Consider the following 18,841-nt stretch of genomic DNA (forward strand, 5'->3'; position numbering starts at 1 on the left):
AGGCATACCAATTTGGCAGAGAGTTGTTGCAAGGTGAGGTCCGAGTAGTATCGCCGTCACAGGGGCCGCCACGGGATCCAGGTCCCTAGCCAGGCACCAACCAGCCCAAGCTCTCCAAGCGGTCCCATATGAGCGTCTATTGCCGGGAGCCCATGCGTCAGCCAAGAGGCGTCGAGTTGTGTCCGAAACTCCTGGGACTTCCCAGGGTCCCCCGAAATTCTCCATGCCAGTAACCGTAATGATCCGTCCAGTAGGAGGGGGTGTTGTTGGCCCATCGGGTTCAGCAGAAGGTCCCGGTTGGGCGGCAGAAGAGCGGGAACGTCTATTGCCAGTTCCAGGAGTTGAGGGAACCACGACTGGGTACCCCAGAATGGGGTTAGCAGGACCATATCCGCCATCTGGTGCCATACCTGGAGTAGCACTCGGGGGAGCATGGCAAATAGCGGGAAAGCGTAAAGGCGTGAGTTGGGCCATTCCTGTAGGAACGCGTATTTTGGTTGGAGGGAGACTTAGAGACTCCGCTTCCGAGTCGACTGTGAACCCCAGGAACTCCATGTGTCGGGTCGGGGATAGGCAGGACTTCTCCCCGTTGAGCAAGAAACCCAGGCGACGTAGGAAATCCATTGTCCATTGAAGGTGTTCTAAGAGGACTCCCCGATCTTGTGCCATGAGGAGGATATCGTCCAGATAGACTATCAGCCTTACCCCGCGACTGCGCAGCCAAGCCATGGCCGTTCGCATCAATTTGGTGAAGCACCACGGAGCAGACGAGAGTCCGAACGGGAGGCATGTGAATCGCCATATTCCGCCTTTCCAGAGGAACCGCAGTAGGTCCCTGGATGACTCGGTCACCGGGACCGTTAGGTAGGCATCTTTGAGGTCTAACTTTGCCATCCAGTCTCCACGTAGGAGTAAGTCCCGAAGGAGGTGGATTCCCTCTATTTTGAAGTGTCGGTAGGGCCCGAAGGTTCATAACTGGGCGCATCTGGCCGCCTTTCTTTTCCACCAGGAAAATGTTGCTGATAACCCCAGCATGGTTCAGTGGTGCCCATTCTATCGCTCCTTTCATGTGGAGTGACAATAGTTCCTTGTCTATTAAGGCGCGGTTTGCCTTTGACATTACCATGGGGTGAGGGGGAGGAATGCGACCCGGGGAGTCTACCAATTTTATGTGGAACCCCTTTACCGTGTTCACAACCCAGGCATCTGAGGTGATCTCTAATCAGGCATGAAAAAATGACAGAGTCTGCCCCCTACACAGATATTGGAAAAAGCATGAATTAGGTGTGGTCTTACTGTAAGGGCGTCTGGAACCGGGGTTCCCTCTGAAGCTTCTGGAGCGCCATGGTCTTCCACGAGATGGGAAGAAGGGAGACTGGTGTCTCGTGTCCCGATAAGGTGGCCTCTGGTTATAAGAGCCTCGTCCCGATCCTCGGGAGTTAAAATTAGATCTGCCGGACAGACGGCTCCTGAATCTGCCGGCCCTGGAAGAGACCCGTCCCTGAAACACTCTCATCATGGAGGACTGGGCCTTGTCTAAGGCTGTGAAAGCACCTACGAAGCGCCCCAGATCCTTGATAAAGGAGTCTCCGAACAGCTGGCCCTGAGCGTCTTTGCCCGCCTCAGTGAGGGCGAGGTTGGCCAGTTTGGGCTCGATTTTAAAGAGGATGGCTTTACGCCGTTCTATAGACAGGGAAGTGTTCACACTACCGGCTATGCAGATTGCCCTCTGCACCCAACCACGGAGTTCTTCCGGGTCAACCTGTCTATTCTCAGTTCTGGCCATCTCGGCCAGGTCAAATAATTTTGCTAAGGGACCAAAAATTTCCAGGTGTTTGTCCTGGCATGACTTTAATGCAGATTCCAGACCCTTACGGGGATTCCAACCCATCTTTGCAAGAAACTGCGTCATTTAGGGTCTACAATAGGTGTCTCGCAGACTTTATTAGGGATAAGGGGTCTAGGGCATTCTGCCCTGAGCTTGTTGCGCGCCGTCTTGCTAAGAGGGCGCCTAACCCAGTTCTCAAGATATTTTGCTACATGGTCGGCTGGGAGCCATTCTGCCGACCTCGGGTGATGGAGAGCATCCGGGTCAAACATAGGTTCTCCAGCCGGGTCCATGAGAGTCGAACCCGCGGTAGCGGGAGAGTCACTGCGAGAGTCACTAATTACCAATCCTGGTAGGGTAGGGGCAAATGGGTCAGTGTCCTGCCCGTCCGACTCGTTCTTAGAGTCATCCCCGGACTCATCAATAGCCTCCTCACAAGACCCGATTTCTGAGTCGGAGTCGCTCTCTGTAAGTGCTCTGGCACATTTCCAGTGCCGCGCCCGTTCTGCCTGGCGCGGAAAGGCTCTTTTGCGTGACACAGGCACGCTATCTTGGGTGGCTATTTTCACACCAGTCTTGGTGGTTCTGGAGGCGGGAGGGATCATGTGTTTAGATTTGGCCTTAGCCTTTCTAGAGTCGCCCCCTGGGAGGTTTACAGAGGGATGCGCTAAGCGTGTAGGTATGGCAGACGCTTCTGCGGGTACAGGTTGTGCCAATAAAGCCTGAGAAATAGTCTGAGACAGGGTTGCGGACATTGAGCCCATGGCGGCCATAATGGCGTCTGTGACTGAACGTTGCAGTGCTAAGGCCTGGGCATCATCCGGCACCGACATAGGGTCGCCCGCAGAAGAAGGGGGGCCAGAGCTGGCAGAGATGGGGTCAGCCAGCCCTTGGGGTATATCCCTATCCTCAGGGGAAAGAGGGGAGACAGGCCCTTTAGGTTTAGGCATAATAATATTAACTGAGGCTAAGGTCAGGTCCAAATAAAATATATATATATCTATATGCAGGGAATATGCAGTATAATATGCAGTATAATATGTAGGGAGACAACCAAAATATATACTGAGTAGTGAATAGAAAATAGAGCTGCTAAATATGTGGAGGATGCAACTAGCAGGAGTTAATCACCCCAGGCTAGGCAGTGTAAACAGAGGAAAAAGGAGGGAGCTCACCAGGGTCCAGACCGGCAGATAAGGAGAACGGAGGGAAAAAGAGCGCCAAAGTGACTGATAGAAAATGGCCGCCGGGGGGGAACACATAAAACAGGTGAATCCAGCATTCGAATGAAAAATTCGAATGCAGCAATAGGAGAATAGGCAGGCAGACCGGTTCACATCAAACAGGTGAATCCAGCATTCAAATGAAAAATTCGAATGCAGCAATAGGAGAATGGGCAGGCAGTCTGGTTCACATCAAACAGGTGAATGCAGTCAGGCGTTCGCATAGAAAATTCGAATGCAGCAATAGGAGAGAAGACAGGCAGACCAGCAGAGTAATGGAGGGAAAGTTTAGAGCGATACCAAGGGAATCAGAGAAGGTAGAGCAGGATAAAGCCGGACAGGGAAGGTCTGGGACCCTGGGCTCAGCAAGGTATACAACAGAAGGTCAAATAAATACAAAATACAATCATACATTAACCAGTGAATGGTACAAAATGTCAGAGAAAAATAATTTGTGAGGTACTTATCTGTCTGGTAGCAGCAAAGAAAGAGGAATTGGAGGAGGAGGTGCTGCCTATTATACTGGGACTGGATATGGGAGAGTCCTATCTCTATGGTTACTGTTTTTTCTTACTGTTAATATACTTTGCTGCTATTGGTGGACAGTAAAGAAAGGGTTAAGCAATATGAGCCTCCGTGTCTTGACATAAAATCTTCAATTTTGTTACATGACAGGAGGGTTCCTATTTTGCACTTTTAACGCTGAAGTAGAGATATCTCAGCAGAAGGAGGAGAGCGGAAGTAGAAGGTGCGAAAGGTAGATTCCCTAGACCAATCCGCCGCCCGAAGCATATCCGACGAGGACGCCCCCGCTAGGAAGGCTGAGGAGGCCGCCGCTCCGCGTATGGAATGGGCACCGAAAGAAGGGTCTATACCGGCGAGAGAGAGGATCCAGCGAATCCATCGAATCCATCGAGCCAGCATGGTGGTAGAGACCGGAGCGTGGGGGCGAACGTAGGACACCAGAAGTTGGCCCAACGCTGAGTTACGAAGAGGAGAGGTAACCGAGACGTATCTGTGAAGGGTAGATACCACACAAAGCTGCGGGTCGTCTGGAAAAAACGGGTAAACAACCGAGGTCGAATCCGACTTGGTACGACGGGAAATGTGGAATGTGACCTCATCGGGGGCGACATTGAAAGCGTCGACGTCGAAGGCTCGTACGTCCGATACTTGACGGAAAGACACCAGGCAAAGCAGGAAGGCGAATTTAGCTGACAATTGTCGGAGGGACAATTGTTTGTTAGGGTGCCAATCCCGGAAAAAACGGAGAACCAGCCTGACGTCCCAGAGGTGGGTGTACTTGGGGGCCGGAGGGCGGCGTAGCCGCATACCGCGGAGAAGGCGACAGACCAGAGGGTCTTTGCCAACTGGGAGGTCCCCGACGGGGGTGTGGGCCGCCAAAATCGCCGAACGAACGACGTTAACGGAGCGGTAAGATCGACCCGTCGAAAACAAAGACGAAAGAAAGTTGAGAATCATGGGAATAGGTGCTGTAAATGGATTGGAGTCCCGTTCCACGCACCAAGTGGACCATGAGGCCCAAGCTGAAAGGTAGCAGCGTCTAGTTCCGGGGGCCCAGGAGTCCCTTAAGAGGTCCCTAGAAGTCTGCGATAGTCCGCTGACTAGCCAGGAACCCCTGAAAGAGTCCAAGCCACAAGGGGCAGACGGTCTTCCAAGAGGAGTGGGAGAAGATTCCCTTTGGGATCCGTGAGCAGGTCCGGGAAGGACGGTAGGAGCAGAGGGTCCACGCATGAGGAGGCCAGGAGATCCGGGAACCAAGGTTGGCTCTGCCACAAGGGTGTTATGAGGGTCAGTGTCACTTGTTGCGTCCGGATTTGGTGCAGTGTTCTCGCAATCATGGAGAATGGGGGAAAAGCGTAGGCCCCGGTGGTCGGCCAACGTTGGAGAAATGCGTCCGTCGCCTTGCTCTCCGGGTCTGGGAGCCAGCTGAAGAACTCCGGGGTTTGGTGGTTGTTGCGGGAGGCAAACAGGTCCAGGTGAAAAGGACCTCTCCGGGCTGCGATGGCTTGGAATACTCTCGTGTCCAGCTTCCAGTCGCTGACGTCCCTCCAATGACGGGAGAACCAGTCCGCCGTGAGATTGATCTCTCCGGGGAGGTATTCGGCCAGGAGTGCGATGTTGCGGGGGAGACAAAAGTCGAAGATGTCTTTCATGATGTCCGACAGAAGGCGGGAGCGGGCACCCCCCAGGCGATTGATATATCGGACTGCGGAGATGTTGTCCATGCGAAGGAGGATGCAGCAGTTGGACTTCTCCTGAGCCAGGCTGCGGCTCGTGAAGGATCCCGCCAGGAGTTCTAGGCAATTTATGTGCATGGAGAGCTCCTGTGACGTCCATGTTCCCCCCGTGGAAGCGGTCCCACTGGTAGCGCCCCAGCCCCACAAGCTGGTGTCGGACTCCAGTATAAAATCCGGGGAATCTCCGAATATGGCCCTGCCGTTCCAGGTGTGCATACTGTCCAGCCACCATGATAGTTCTTCGTGAACCTCTGCTGTCACTGGGACGGGTTGATCGTATGTGGGCCTGCAGCGCAGGAATATTGCTTTGAGGTGTTGCATGGCCCTGTAATGGAGGGGGCCCGGGAATATGGCCTGAATGTAGGTGGAGAGGAGTCCCACGATCCTGGCTAAGTTGCGTAACGGGATGAAGTCGCAACGGAGTACTCTGCGGATTTCCTTGCGAATAGACGAGATCTTTGAGGATGGCAGTCTCAGAGTGCATGATGTGGACTCGATCTCGAAGCCCACGAATTGTATCATCTGAGAGGGAGTCAATTCCGAAGTGTCACCGCGAGACGAGTGTGTTGACGTAGCCTGAACTTCTCGGAGCAGAAGAGAAGGATGTCGTCCAAGTAAATGATGCACCGGATGCCCCTGGACCGTAGGTGGGCCACCACTGGTTTCAGGAGTTTGGTGAAACACCATGGGGCCGAGCTGAGCCCGAAAGGGAGGCAGGTGAATTGCCAAAGACGGTCATGCCAAAGGAATCGAAAAAGGGGTCGGCAGTCCGGATGTACTGGGACCGACAGGTATGCGTCCTTTAGGTCGAGCCTGGTAAACCAATCGTTGTTTCGCAGGAGATCTTGTAGAAGATGGATGCCCTCCATCTTGAAGTGGCGGTACACCACGTATGCGTTGAGGTCGCGCAGGTTGATGACAGGGCGGAATTCTCCTGTCTTTTTGTGGACCAGAAAGATATTGCTGAAAAAGCCTCCAACGCCGTGGGCCGGCTGTATGGCTCCCTTGTCCCGCAGTTCCATATCGACTAGATCGTGGTCGTGAGATGACAGGTAGATGGGGTGCGGGGGGTGCGCCTAAACGGGGGTTCTTACCAGGTCTATGATGTAGCCCCGTACTGTTTGTAGAATCCACATGTCTGACGACAGGGCGGCCCAGTTCTGGAAAGAAAGGGAAATACGGCCCGCAGTGCGGGTGCATGGTAAGAGAGGAGGAATAAGATTGCTTACCTGTAGCAAATCGGGAACGTCCGCCACCACGCGGTCCACGGCCTCTGTCTGAGCCTCTGGAGTAGGCGGATGGTTGCCTGTAATCCCTGGTAGGGTAGAACGGTGTTGGCTGGGTGCGGGGGCCTGAAGGCCAGAACCGGCTGGCGGCACGGCCCCGTTGCCGACCAGCCCTTCCAAAAAACCCTCTCATGGGGTTGCCTCTGAAAACTCGGCGCATAGAGGACTGCGCTTTATTAAGTGAAGTAAACACGTTTACGTGTTTGTTGAGTTCTTTGAGGAACGGTTCGCCAAACAGTTTCCCTTGTGCCTGGGGCCCAATCTCCTTTGTAACAAGCTCTGCCAATTTACCGTTGATACGGTATAGCGCTGCTTTTCATCTCTCAGAAGAGAGCGTAACATTTGTGTTTCCAATGAAACAAAAGCATCGTTGTGCCCACTCACGAATGTCATGTGCCCATTCCCTGACATTGTCGGCAGGAAAGGAATCAGCCTTGGCATAGGCGTCGTCCGCCAAGTACATGATGCGGGAAAGGGGGCCAACGGAATCCAGCAGGTTGTCTTGAGCTCCCCACAGCCCTTTTTCCATCCCTCTGCGAGGGTCTCGTCCGCTTCGCATCATGAAGGTCGTCATGACCTTATCAAACTCAGGGGTTTGAGCCACCTTGTCCGGAAGGGAAGGACGTGGGCATTCCGACCTAAGTCGACTGCGTACCTCTTTGTCTAGAGGTTTGCGGAGCCACAGGTGCATGAACCTGGAGAGGTGCTCCGGTGGTGACCAGTCTCCTGATCTGGGATGGCGTATGTTGCGAGGGTCGAACATAGCCTGACCCGAAGGGTCTAATATGGTGTCTGAGTCAAGTGGGGGATCTGCGTCCTCGCTCCTCTATGTCTGGGCTGCACCCAGGAGGGTCTCCCGCATGAAGGCAGAAATAGACTTCTCGTCTGAACCCCAAGCGTCATAGTCCGAGTCGGAAAGGTCTGCTTGCCACTCGTCTAGAACTGACATGGAGTGTGACAGTTCTTGGTCTTCGTCGGAAGAGTGATCCTGACGTGGGGCCGGGGTACTGAATTTGGATGGGTTTTTATGTTTGGCAGGCGCCTTACCCTTGGTTGGTTTGGGAGTAGTGCCCTCGCCTCTCCCGTGGCGTTTGCTGGGACGGGAGTCCTTTCTGGCATGGTAGTCCGAGACATCAGAGTCTGAGTCGTGGCGTGGGCGTCTGCGAGAAGATTTGGGTAAATCAGGAGCCGTAGCTCGCACTTTGGAAAGTGCCTTCTCCACAGAAGCAGCGACAACTGCATTAATCAGTCCACAGGGGTATTCTGGGAGTCTTCCATGGTATAGGGTAGGCTAGTGAAACACGTCACTGATAGGCACTATAGTAATGGCACCCAGGTCTTAGGTAAATGGCTTAGGGTCAGTTGATGTAGTGGTTATGGTGGATGACCACTCCTTCCAGTTAAAACCCCAGCAGGGTATAGTTGGTGACCTTAGTAAAACTGGGGCTCACCCAGTTAGAGAGAACTGCAAAGGCTAGTCTCCCAATAAGCAGCGCAGTACTTAGGTATTTATAATGGGAGCTCACCCCGGTTGCACAGGGTTGGAACCCTTAAGTGCAGGTCACAAAATACACAGGCAGCAGCACTGACCTGACTGACCCAGCCAAATGAATGCAGGAATCTTCTGGTGATGTAGCAGGAACAGAAGCACAGCAATATCAAGGTATGGTAGAAATATATATATCCACAGGCACAGAAGGAGCTTTCAATAAGAGCAGGTGCAGGTAAGTATAGAGGAATACTGGTATTCACAGGATGAGAAGGATCTGCACACTGAGGGAGGTAAGTACAGCTATCCAACAGGGTATAGGAGGGAATACTGTCAGTTTCCAGGCACCCACGCGGTAAAACAAGAGGGCCGCATGGATCTCGCGAGATCCGCGATCCAAAATGCCCGCCGCGCGTGTAGGCCGCAAGCCAGGGGCTAGATTTAGGCCGGTCGCGGGTGAATAAGGCCGCCGCGTTCGGAGCTGCGAACGGTCGCTGCCAATAGAGAGGGCGCCCAGAAGGGGCCCTAAGGTATCAGGGCGGAGGGGGGGGAGCTGGGGGAAGCCACTAGAGGGTGAGAGGAGAGTCCCAGGGCCGGTCAGGGGATGAAGAAGGGGAAGGAAACCCCTATAAAGGCCCAGGCAAAACCCACTGCCCAAAGGGGAAGGAGATGGAAAATAAATACTAAAGAAAAATATATACTACAGTAGAATTATATATTACAGCAAATAACTATAGATGTATAACAGTGTAATAGCATAAAGTAAATAACAGATTAGTATAATAAAGGTATAAGGCTCTGGGGGAGCCAAAAGTCTGACCTGTCTGCGATGGAGCAGTAAAGAAAGAGGAAGTGTACAGGCAGCATGACCCTTATATACACTATGCTGCCCATTGATTTATTGTTACTCTTTTCGTTTTTCTTTACTGCTATGGAGTTTAGTAACGAGAGTTAATGCAAAATAGGAAGCCTCCTGTCATGTAATAAAATTCTAAATTCAGAGACAATTCTGCTTACCAACGATATAGCACACTTGCAATGGTATGTAGACCCTCTCGATGCCCTGGTCACTGCTCTGTCATTGTCATAGTTTATTATATGCTTAGCATGATTTATATTTCCCTGTTTTCTTCCATCCTTGACGTGGCATCACATATCGACCCTGTGTATTCTGCACTCCTCTGACCTCTGCTTGATCCTGACTTGTCGTTTGCAATTTCTCCTCCCTGTGGGCACCAATTCCAATTCCAATTGTTTATTTATCGCCAATATATTCCGCAGTGCTGTACAATACCTAACCTAAACAAGACAAATAATGAATTCTAACAAAACCCATTTGACATATAGGAATAGTAGATGCAGAGGGCCCTGTCTGAATGATCTTGTAATCTACATTCCAAGGGTGGACAATTTGAATCTTTGCGGTGCCCTATTGCCCAGTCACTGTGATTCATTGACAAAGCTTTACTAACTCTTGGAGAATGTTTCTAATTTGACCCGGAGCTGTGGTATATGAGTTCCCCTTACCTTAAAGGCAATACCATATGACAAATAATAAAGGAAACTAGGGTTTTGGTTGAGAGGTGACTCTAGTATTTCATAGTCTAAGAAGAAGATTTTGGCTTCCAATACAATCTTCAATGCAAAAATTAGAGTGCAGAGGCCAATAGGTAGCTCGGAGCTAGCTCCTCTTCATGTCTGCATTGAGTGCCGAGGTTTGAGAAAGACCCTCAAGGGTGGAAACGTGGCCAGGTGCACCTTTTGTGGAATAAAATATCCTACCTAAAGATGTCTGGTGGATTTTTGTTTATTTTATTTCTGTGTGTGTGTGTGTATCTTGATGATCAATCTCGAAAATTTCTGCAAGCGAGTTAGAGCAGCGAGTTAGAGCAAGGGCTAAAAGGTAAGTGGGCTGGACACCTAAGCAGTTAGTGGGAGACGGTAGCGTTAGGAATTCTATTGATATTGCTAATGCTGTAGTGTTCCTTTAAGATTGGCAAAGCATCATGGAACTTGTGTTTCTTAACAGCTGTATATCTTTCTTCGGTTGCACCGGTATAGGTTCTCTCTGTAATGACTTCATCTGATATCTGAGTGGGGCTAATCACAGGTTAAGCTTGTACTCTTTATATTTAAGAGTTTATTTACCAAAACTCTGTCTTACAAGAGCAACCGATTTTATGCTTTGCATTAATACTACATAATGATGGCTCTTGAAATTCTATGAATACAAAAATTTTTACAAAAATAAATAAATATACAAGATACAAAATATAAAATCAAATCCCTTCCAAAACATTTAATAGATTTTTTCCCTTATTAAATTTAAATTTTCATATAAACTATTTTAAATATTATTTTGTAATTCAGCAGACCAAGGAGTCAGAATTTAAAGCAAATAATATAGAGAATAATTTAAATTTGTAAGAAATGAAAACAACCTCTTGGCACCGGTAAAGGTTTTGTACACCCCACGCAGTTTTAGGCGAGGATTATAATTACATTCTATTTTTTATTGGTGTTAACCTGATTCCTCTCTCGTTCCTCAAGCACTTAAGAAGTGCTTTATTTTCGCACCCACTTCTCCCCGTGATAAAGAAGCGCGGCTTTGATTATCCAACAGGAAACACAGTATCTTCAGACCTCTTTAAAGGCCATCAGAAAGAAAAGGCGTTTTTGAGAGCGTAAAACACACTTCTTTGATAAAGAGATGCCGGTGATTTTCTTATTTGCCAACAAACGATTCTCCATAAAAACACGTCCTGCCGATACAGAGGGTATTGAGTATCACCTTTACCCTGCTTCACGGGTTTTTCAAAAAGCGATATCTCTAGGGGACACAAAGAGCTCACTGTTAGTAGTAAACTATTGAGCAAACTCCCAAACTCTTATTCAGCCGCATTGGCAGGACAGTCACATTCTTTTTGTTAATTTTCACAAACATTTGCTGTACTGATTAAGAAATAGATTTGTCACTTTGGTATTTAGGAGGAACACTTTCATTTGTATTTGTGATTTTGTTTTTCAAATTGTTTTTAGATTTTAAATTAAAAAGAAAATTTTAATGATCAAGATTTTTGTGGCTCGAAAGTCATTTTTTAATAATACGGACATTTCCAGAAGGATCTGGTTGGTACAGGCCCTGATTTGCCATAAGGCCACCAAGGCCATGGCCTCAGAGCAGAAGCAGGATAGGGGCGACACTTGCCCCTATCAGCTGTCATCATCTTTTTTCACTTTCTTTTAATTTGGTGTCCAAGGGCCACTCGGTATAATTACCCCCATGACAGAGGCACAATGGCAAACGAACCCTTAATAGTGGCGGCCTGCTGCCAGTGTATACTGCTGCATTCTCCCTGCTCAGAGCTCTGTGTGTGTGAGGAGGAGTGGCAGAGTGGGGAAGTGACATCACATTCCACACTCTCTCCTCCCACGCCGAGTGCTGTGAAGCAGCAACCAGGCAGAGAGGTCTGCCAGCCCCCCGGGTATGCTGCACGAGGGTTACTGGAGAGACACAAGGGTGGGAAGACAACAGCAGAGGGCGTAGCTGTGAATGTGAGTGTATGTGTCTAAATGTATTACTGTGTGTGTGACTATGTAGGTGTGTGTGTGTCAGTGTGTGAACACATGTGAGTGATTTATGACTGTTAGTGCATGTCTGTATCTCCCTGGACTGACAAGGAAGGGAGGACCTGACTGATGTCTGAGTTAAGAGGTTGGGACCAAATTGGATACATTTGTTGCTTGTTGAAAGAAAGGATAAAAAGGTGGGAGGTAGGAGGGGACTCACCAGTTCGTCAGGAAAAGTGTGGGGATTCTAGCTTTCCTGGCAGGCAGGCTGATCAAAATAAATAAATAAATAAATAAATAAATAAACAGAGGAAGAAAAAGTGTTTGAGAAGCTGTCTAAAGCTAGGCGTTTCTGCTAGTATCTTTCCCTACTGTCTTCTGGTATCGGTGGAAATAGGATGGCGATATCCAGAGATTCATTGGTAGCCTTGTTGCAGGCGTACTTCGAGGCCAATGGTGCTGGGGCCCTGGAGGAAGTGATGTCTGGTGTGGTTGGTTTCCTGGGAGGGTCTGGAGACCCAGTGGTGGCGGATGTGTTACCAGGGCGGACGGAGGGCCAGGAGAACGGGGCCTCCGTCGCGCTTATCCCCCAGTCCGGTCCGGAAGAGCGGTGCCAGACGGAGAAGCTGGGACCTGGAGGACATCGGGTCCCGTGGCACAGTGGAGTTGGAGTCCCTCAGTGTTTGGCGAGGCAGGAGGCGGACCGGCATCGGAACTGTGGAACAGGCCCAAGATGATGTGCTTTGGCGGGAAGATCCCGCAGTATGCCTTCTCTTCCTGCACAGCCGGAAGTGTTGTTTTCACGTCAGTGGCAAGGTTCGGCGCCGGAAAGAGGTGAGAATGTGGCAGAAGACAGAGGGAGCCGGAGAGGGAGCTGGAAGCAGGATCCGGAGCTCGGGAGACAGCAGACTACAGCAATGCTACAAGGACTGGGAGACTCCAGGCTGGGCCTGATTCTGAGTCCAAAGAGGTGGAGCAGGATCCAGTGGAGCAGGTGTCGGTGACTCCTCAGAGGTTCGGTGAGTTGACCTCACGGGCTATTCAGGGTACTGGGCAAGAGGTATGGTGCTTGCTAAAAGGGGTGTTGGATAAGCTACCAGGTCCAATGGCCAGTGCTGGGGAGGTCTCTCAGGTTAGTCCCAGAGCAGTCCAAGGGGGTTGGTAAGAGGATAGGAGTGGGGGCATATGTCCCAATGGAGCTGCAGGATAAGATCTGTAGAGGTAAGTTTGTGGATGTTCTGTCGCTGCTGCTACCGGACAAGGAATCAGTGGACAGGCGGCGCCACAGGGAGTTTGGCGAGTCGGAGAAAGGTAAGCAGGTTCCTCGTATGTTCGGGAACTGGCTGCAGAATTTTAACATATATTTGCCAGTATTTCAGTGCGGCTTTTCCGTGAGAGAGCCCCCTCGTTATTTGGGTACCTGGATTTGATATGCGAGGCTTATAAAGTGTACGGTGGGCAATGCTGGTTTCGCTATGACCAGCAATTTCGCCAGAAGATGGCGGTGTGCCAGGACGGTAGTTTGTGGTTGCTACTAATGACCCCTGGTCGTTCATCTCCCTTTCCAGGGGCTTTTCTGCTGGCACCTCAGCGGGTATCAAAAAACGGGTCTGTTGGCTCTTCAATGAGAGCCACTGCAGGTGTCTTAGCTCCTACAGGTTCAAACCCGCCTTTCCCCCGCGATTCTTCAGGAAAGGAAGGATGATTGCAGGTAAGGGAACAGGATGGGGTGACATACCTCGTGGAGAGGATGCCGGTGAACATCACAAGGACGATGGTTAGACAGGTATCCTAGAAGGGAGGAGGCGCAAACTCTTTTTTACGATTTTTCTTTGGAGTTTTGGATTCCGTTTGTGGCTTCGGCTGAGCCTCAGTTCGCTGACAATCTCTGTTCGGTAAGGGGTAAGGAGGACATCCTCAAGGGTAAAGGGGAGGGGGAGGAGCGGCGGGGGCATATGGCTGGGCCATTTCATTTTCCCCCTTTTCCCAACTTGCAGGTTTCTCCCTTGAGTTTGGTCCCCAAGAAGGAGATGGGGTCCTAGCAATTGATTCACCATCTGTCCTACCCTTTGGGTGGGACGGTTCAACGACTACATCCATATGGAGGTCTGTAGGGTTCGGGCAGCTGGGTCTGGGGCGCTGCTGGCAAAATTGGACATTGAATCCGCCTTCCGCTTGTTGCCGGTGCACCCTGATTGTTTTCATTTGTTGGGATGCCATTTTCAGGGCTCGTACTTTTATGACATGGGCCTTGCCATGGGCTCCAATATCATGCTATTATTTCAAGATGTTCTCGTCATTCTTGGAATGGGTCACCGTTCATGCGTTGGGTGTCCATGCGGTCACACATTACTTGAATGATTTCCTATTTGTGGGATCGGGCAACTCGCAGGAGTGCTTGTTGTTGTTGCACACTTTCTGGGAAGTTGCGGCAGATTTTGGGGTGCCGGTCGCAGAGCAGAAAAAGGTGGGGCCTACGACGGTTTTATCCTTTCTGGGCATTGAGATTGACTTGGAAAGGATGATATTTCGGTTGCTGCAGGATAAGTTGGGGGTTTTGTTGCACCTAGTGGATTTAGTAACAGGTTCTCGTAAAGTTCAGTTACGACAGTTACAGGTCTTACTGGGTCATCTAGCTTTTGCAGGTAGAGTTCTTCCTATGGGTAGGGCGTTCTGCAGGTGGCTCTTGCTGGCGACGGTAGGAGTTCGGGAACCTTTTCATTACATTTGGGTTACGCATTGGTTACACAGTGATCTGCTGGTGTGGAGTTGGTTTCTGGGTTCCTACAACGGTCGCTCATGTTGGCTGCGTGCTGCCATGAGCAATGCAGAACTGGACCTGTTCACAGATGTGTCGGGATCTCTGGGCTTTGGTGCCTATTTCCAGGGTCAGTGGTGTGCAGAGCAGTGGCCAGCTGTATGGCAGGACTCCCAGCTGGGTATCAATCTCACGTTTTTTGAATTGTTTCACATTGTGGTGGCTATGGAGCTGTGGGGAGACATTCTCCGGGATCGCACAGTGGATTTTTAACATGGACAACATGAGTGTGGTTCATGTGATTAACCGTTTCTCGTCCGCTTTGCTCCGATTTTGGCTTTGCTGCGCTGTTTAGTCTTGTTAAGCTTGAGTTTTAACGTGTGGATTAAGGCACGTCACGTTCCGGGTGTGTTGAATGTGGTGGCTGAGGTCGGCACCGGAAGTGGAAGTCGTGGGTCGGAGTTGCCAGTCATCCTTATGGGATCTCGATTTCGAGGCTTGAGGGCCCTTATTGGGGATTCGTTATCAGAGTCGTCTTGGAGAGCGTATCGGCCATCTGGAGGCTATGGCTGTCGGTAGGAGGGAGGTGTAGCTTCTGAGTCGGGTCGTTTTGAGAGGACGTTGGTTTTCTTGGAAGGTATGCTCCAACAGGGTAAGTCATGCTCAGCAGCAGAAAAAGCGGTGTCGGCATTGTCCTTTTTGTTTAGGTTTATGGGTTGGAGAGATGTTACAAAGGAATTTTTGGTTCAATGAGTGTTGTTGGGTTGGAGGCTTAGGACAGGGCATGATAGGAGGCGTCCTATTACATTTGAATTGCTTCAGAGAGTTTTGTCTCTGCAGGCAGTCTGTTTCTCCGAATATGAGGTGCTGTTGTTTCGCATGGCATATATATTTTGTTTCTTCAGGGCCTGAGGTGAGCTAGTGGCGCGCAATTTGCGTTCGGTTTTTCCTCTTCTTTTGTCAGACGTGCGTTGGTCGGATAGGTCAGTGGATCTCCTGATTCATTGATCAAAAACCTATCAGGTAGGTAGAGATGCATGGGTACAGATTATTTTCTACAGTCCGGTTCGTCTGTTTATCAGTTACTTAGGAGTTCAGCCCTGGGATGCCCGGGAGTATTCGGCTCGCTCATTTAGAATGAGAATCTCTTGGGGTATACTGCTGCAGATATCTGGCGCTTAGGTAGATGGGAATCTGGTCGCTATTGATCTTACGTTTGTCCTCACTTGTTATAATTGTTATCTTGTAGGTCCCGGCCCTCGTTATATCTGAATCCTGGGTCACTCGTATATTTATTGGGCTGCACGACGAGCTGGGGAGCATCAATATGGACGGAATCTGGGCTTTTCATTTCAGGTAGCTCGGGTTAGATGGAGAATATCAGTGGACTGTCCTGGCCGCAGCTCTATCCGGAATGTGTGGCGTTGCGTAGATTTGTTACTGGCCCAGTTACCTTAGTTATTCATGCAGGGGGCAATGAGTTGGGGCTGGTGAGAACCATTAATACATGTGATCAGACAGGATTTGACACGCTGCGTTGCTCTGTTCCTGGACCTGTCGTTAGTGTGGTTAGAGATAGTGCCTAGGCCATGTTGGAACAGGTTGCCGCATGTGCGAGGTATTGAAAGAGGACGGCGCAAGCTTAATGTAACTGTGTCCAGATTTGTTCGCCGCTTAGGGGGTTTCGTGGTTAGGCATGAGGAATTAGAAGGCAACAATGAAAACTTGATGCGGAACAATGGGTATTGAGGCTGCGCTGTCAACAGGGGGCGCGATGGTGTCTAGGTAAGGGATAGGTCGCCGTCGCGGTGGCAGGAGTCCTGGCCAGCACAGTACAGTTGAAGAAGATGCCGAGGCAGCTCTGGAAGTCGCAACCTGCTGAAAGCTGATGGCTGGGGCAGGCTACACTGGACTTTGCTGGCATTTGGTGTTTAAGTTAAATAAAGCTGTGGCCGTCATGTGAATGTGAGTCTGTATGTGTGTATCTGTGAGCATGTCTGTGTCACTATCAATGCAACTGTGCATGTGTGTATTTTTCTGTGTTTACTTGAGTGTATACCTGTGAGTCTGTATGAGTCATTTACAACACAACCCCTCTATTCCCACTGCTTTTATCCCCACCCTACAGCAAAATGGTCAGAAAATGGGCCATTTAGTTTACTGCAAAATATATACACAGTATTTTTACTATAAACTTATTATTATTCATAGTGGTAGTGTGCTGGTGCAGCGCTAAAAGTTTATATAATTTTAACAGTTGTGGATATTACTGGTAACACTTGTGAATCAACTTAAAATGTGGGTATATACATGGACAGTACCTTTTGGTATACAAAGAATGTCCTAAGTAGATATTCAATACCTTAAAAACAAAATATACAAAACATAGTGTAAACTGTGACAAAAAAGGGAATTTCAATTAAGAGTGAAAAGTTCCCACTCACACTTTGGAGAGCTAATAGTATATAGCTCAATTTGATAGCTTGTGGGGTCCGTGAAGGCGACCCTATCCCTTCTTTTTGGCTGGATATTCTTTAAATTCTGAAATGTTGAAACATATATATGGTGCAGTACCGTATGGTTCCAAATATGTATAAAAAAGAAGAACAGGTGGGTACTTACAGACACAGAGCCATCCACATCGGCTCTGATCAAGGGTATATGTGGTTAAGGACCACACACCTTCTTTAAAAGAGCAGGAACAATGCCAGCAGTGTTATAAAAATATAAGTATATTTATTAGCATAAAACTATATATAACAATATAAAAAACTATGTAAAGCAATATAAAAACACTGGATAGGCATATAAAAAGTCCAAATATATAAAGACCGGTGTATTCCAAGCTCCAGGACGCGTTTCGCTGTAACAGCTTCTTCAACTGGATAAAAAAGTCTTTATTTCTTCTTAGGGACCAGTTCCTGCTTTTATACCTCTTTAAAAGTCCAATCCTAGATTATGAGTCCGTAATTCCGCGGGCTTTCTCCATGGAAACGTGACGCCCTGCGATTCACGTCTCGTTTTCGTTTGTTTCCTGGTTTTTCGCATCACTTCCGGTCACGTGTCGCTCGGCCGATACGTCATGCGTTCCACCTTGCGGTTCACTCGGCCGATACCCGGAAGTGTGCGAAATCATTTTATAACAGTGGGAGGTAGACATGGGAGATTGATTAGGCGTTTTAAATACATAGCAGTACAAATAGTATCTTTTTGTTCCTCTCAATGAGAGGAATCTATGGGTATCTAGTAATTTATTTTATCATGAGGGAAGAAAAACCAATATATAATTTCTATTTCAAAAAATATATATATTCAGGAGATCTTATATGTATTAAGGGAACATGAATTATAAACATATAAATATGTAAATAAATGTCAAACCAGTCATAAAGTGCATATGTGATGTTGTAGGGGGTCCTAACTTAAGGCAGTAAGCAAAAGCATTTGTTAATATATCTGTTAAATAAAATATACAATATAAAGGAACTATAAAAGGCATATAAAAACCCCAATATAAAATGCAACATATAAACAGTACCTCAATGAGAAATAAAACATATATTTATTTTAAAAAATGGCACATCTCAAAGTCCGTATTAAGACCATATGGGATGAGCGTATTTAATTTAAAAATCCATTCCATCTCGTTCTTACTCATCTTTGTATCAAAGTTTCCTCCTCTCCAATCTCTTTCTAGTTTTTGGATCGCAAAAAATTGGGTACCAACCATTTCACAATTGTGGTGAATTTTGTAATGGGCCGAGACACTATGGTTCTCAAACCCTTTAGTTATATTTCTTCCATGTTCTTCTATTCTTGTATGTAATGCCCTTGTGGTCTTACCTATATATTGCAAACCACAAGTTTGCAATATATAGGTAAGACCACAAGGGCATTACATACAAGAATAGAAGAACATGGAAGAAATATAACTAAAGGGTTTGAGAACCATAGTGTCTCGGCCCATTACAAAATTCACCACAATTGTGAAATGGTTGGTACCCAATTTTTTGCGATCCAAAAACTAGAAAGAGATTGGAGAGGAGGAAACTTTGATACAAAGATGAGTAAGAACGAGATGGAATGGATTTTTAAATTAAATACGCTCATCCCATATGGTCTTAATACGGACTTTGAGATGTGCCATTTTTTAAAATAAATATATGTTTTATTTCTCATTGAGGTACTGTTTATATGTTGCATTTTATATTGGGGTTTTTATATGCCTTTTATAGTTCCTTTATATTGTATATTTTATTTAACAGATATATTAACAAATGCTTTTGCTTACTGCCTTAAGTTAGGACCCCCTACAACATCACATATGCACTTTATGACTGGTTTGACATTTATTTACATATTTATATGTTTATAATTCATGTTCCCTTAATACATATAAGATCTCCTGAATATATATATTTTTTGA

This window comes from Pelobates fuscus, chromosome 6 (assembly GCF_036172605.1).
Source record: "Pelobates fuscus isolate aPelFus1 chromosome 6, aPelFus1.pri, whole genome shotgun sequence".
Classification (NCBI taxonomy): domain Eukaryota; kingdom Metazoa; phylum Chordata; class Amphibia; order Anura; family Pelobatidae; genus Pelobates; species Pelobates fuscus.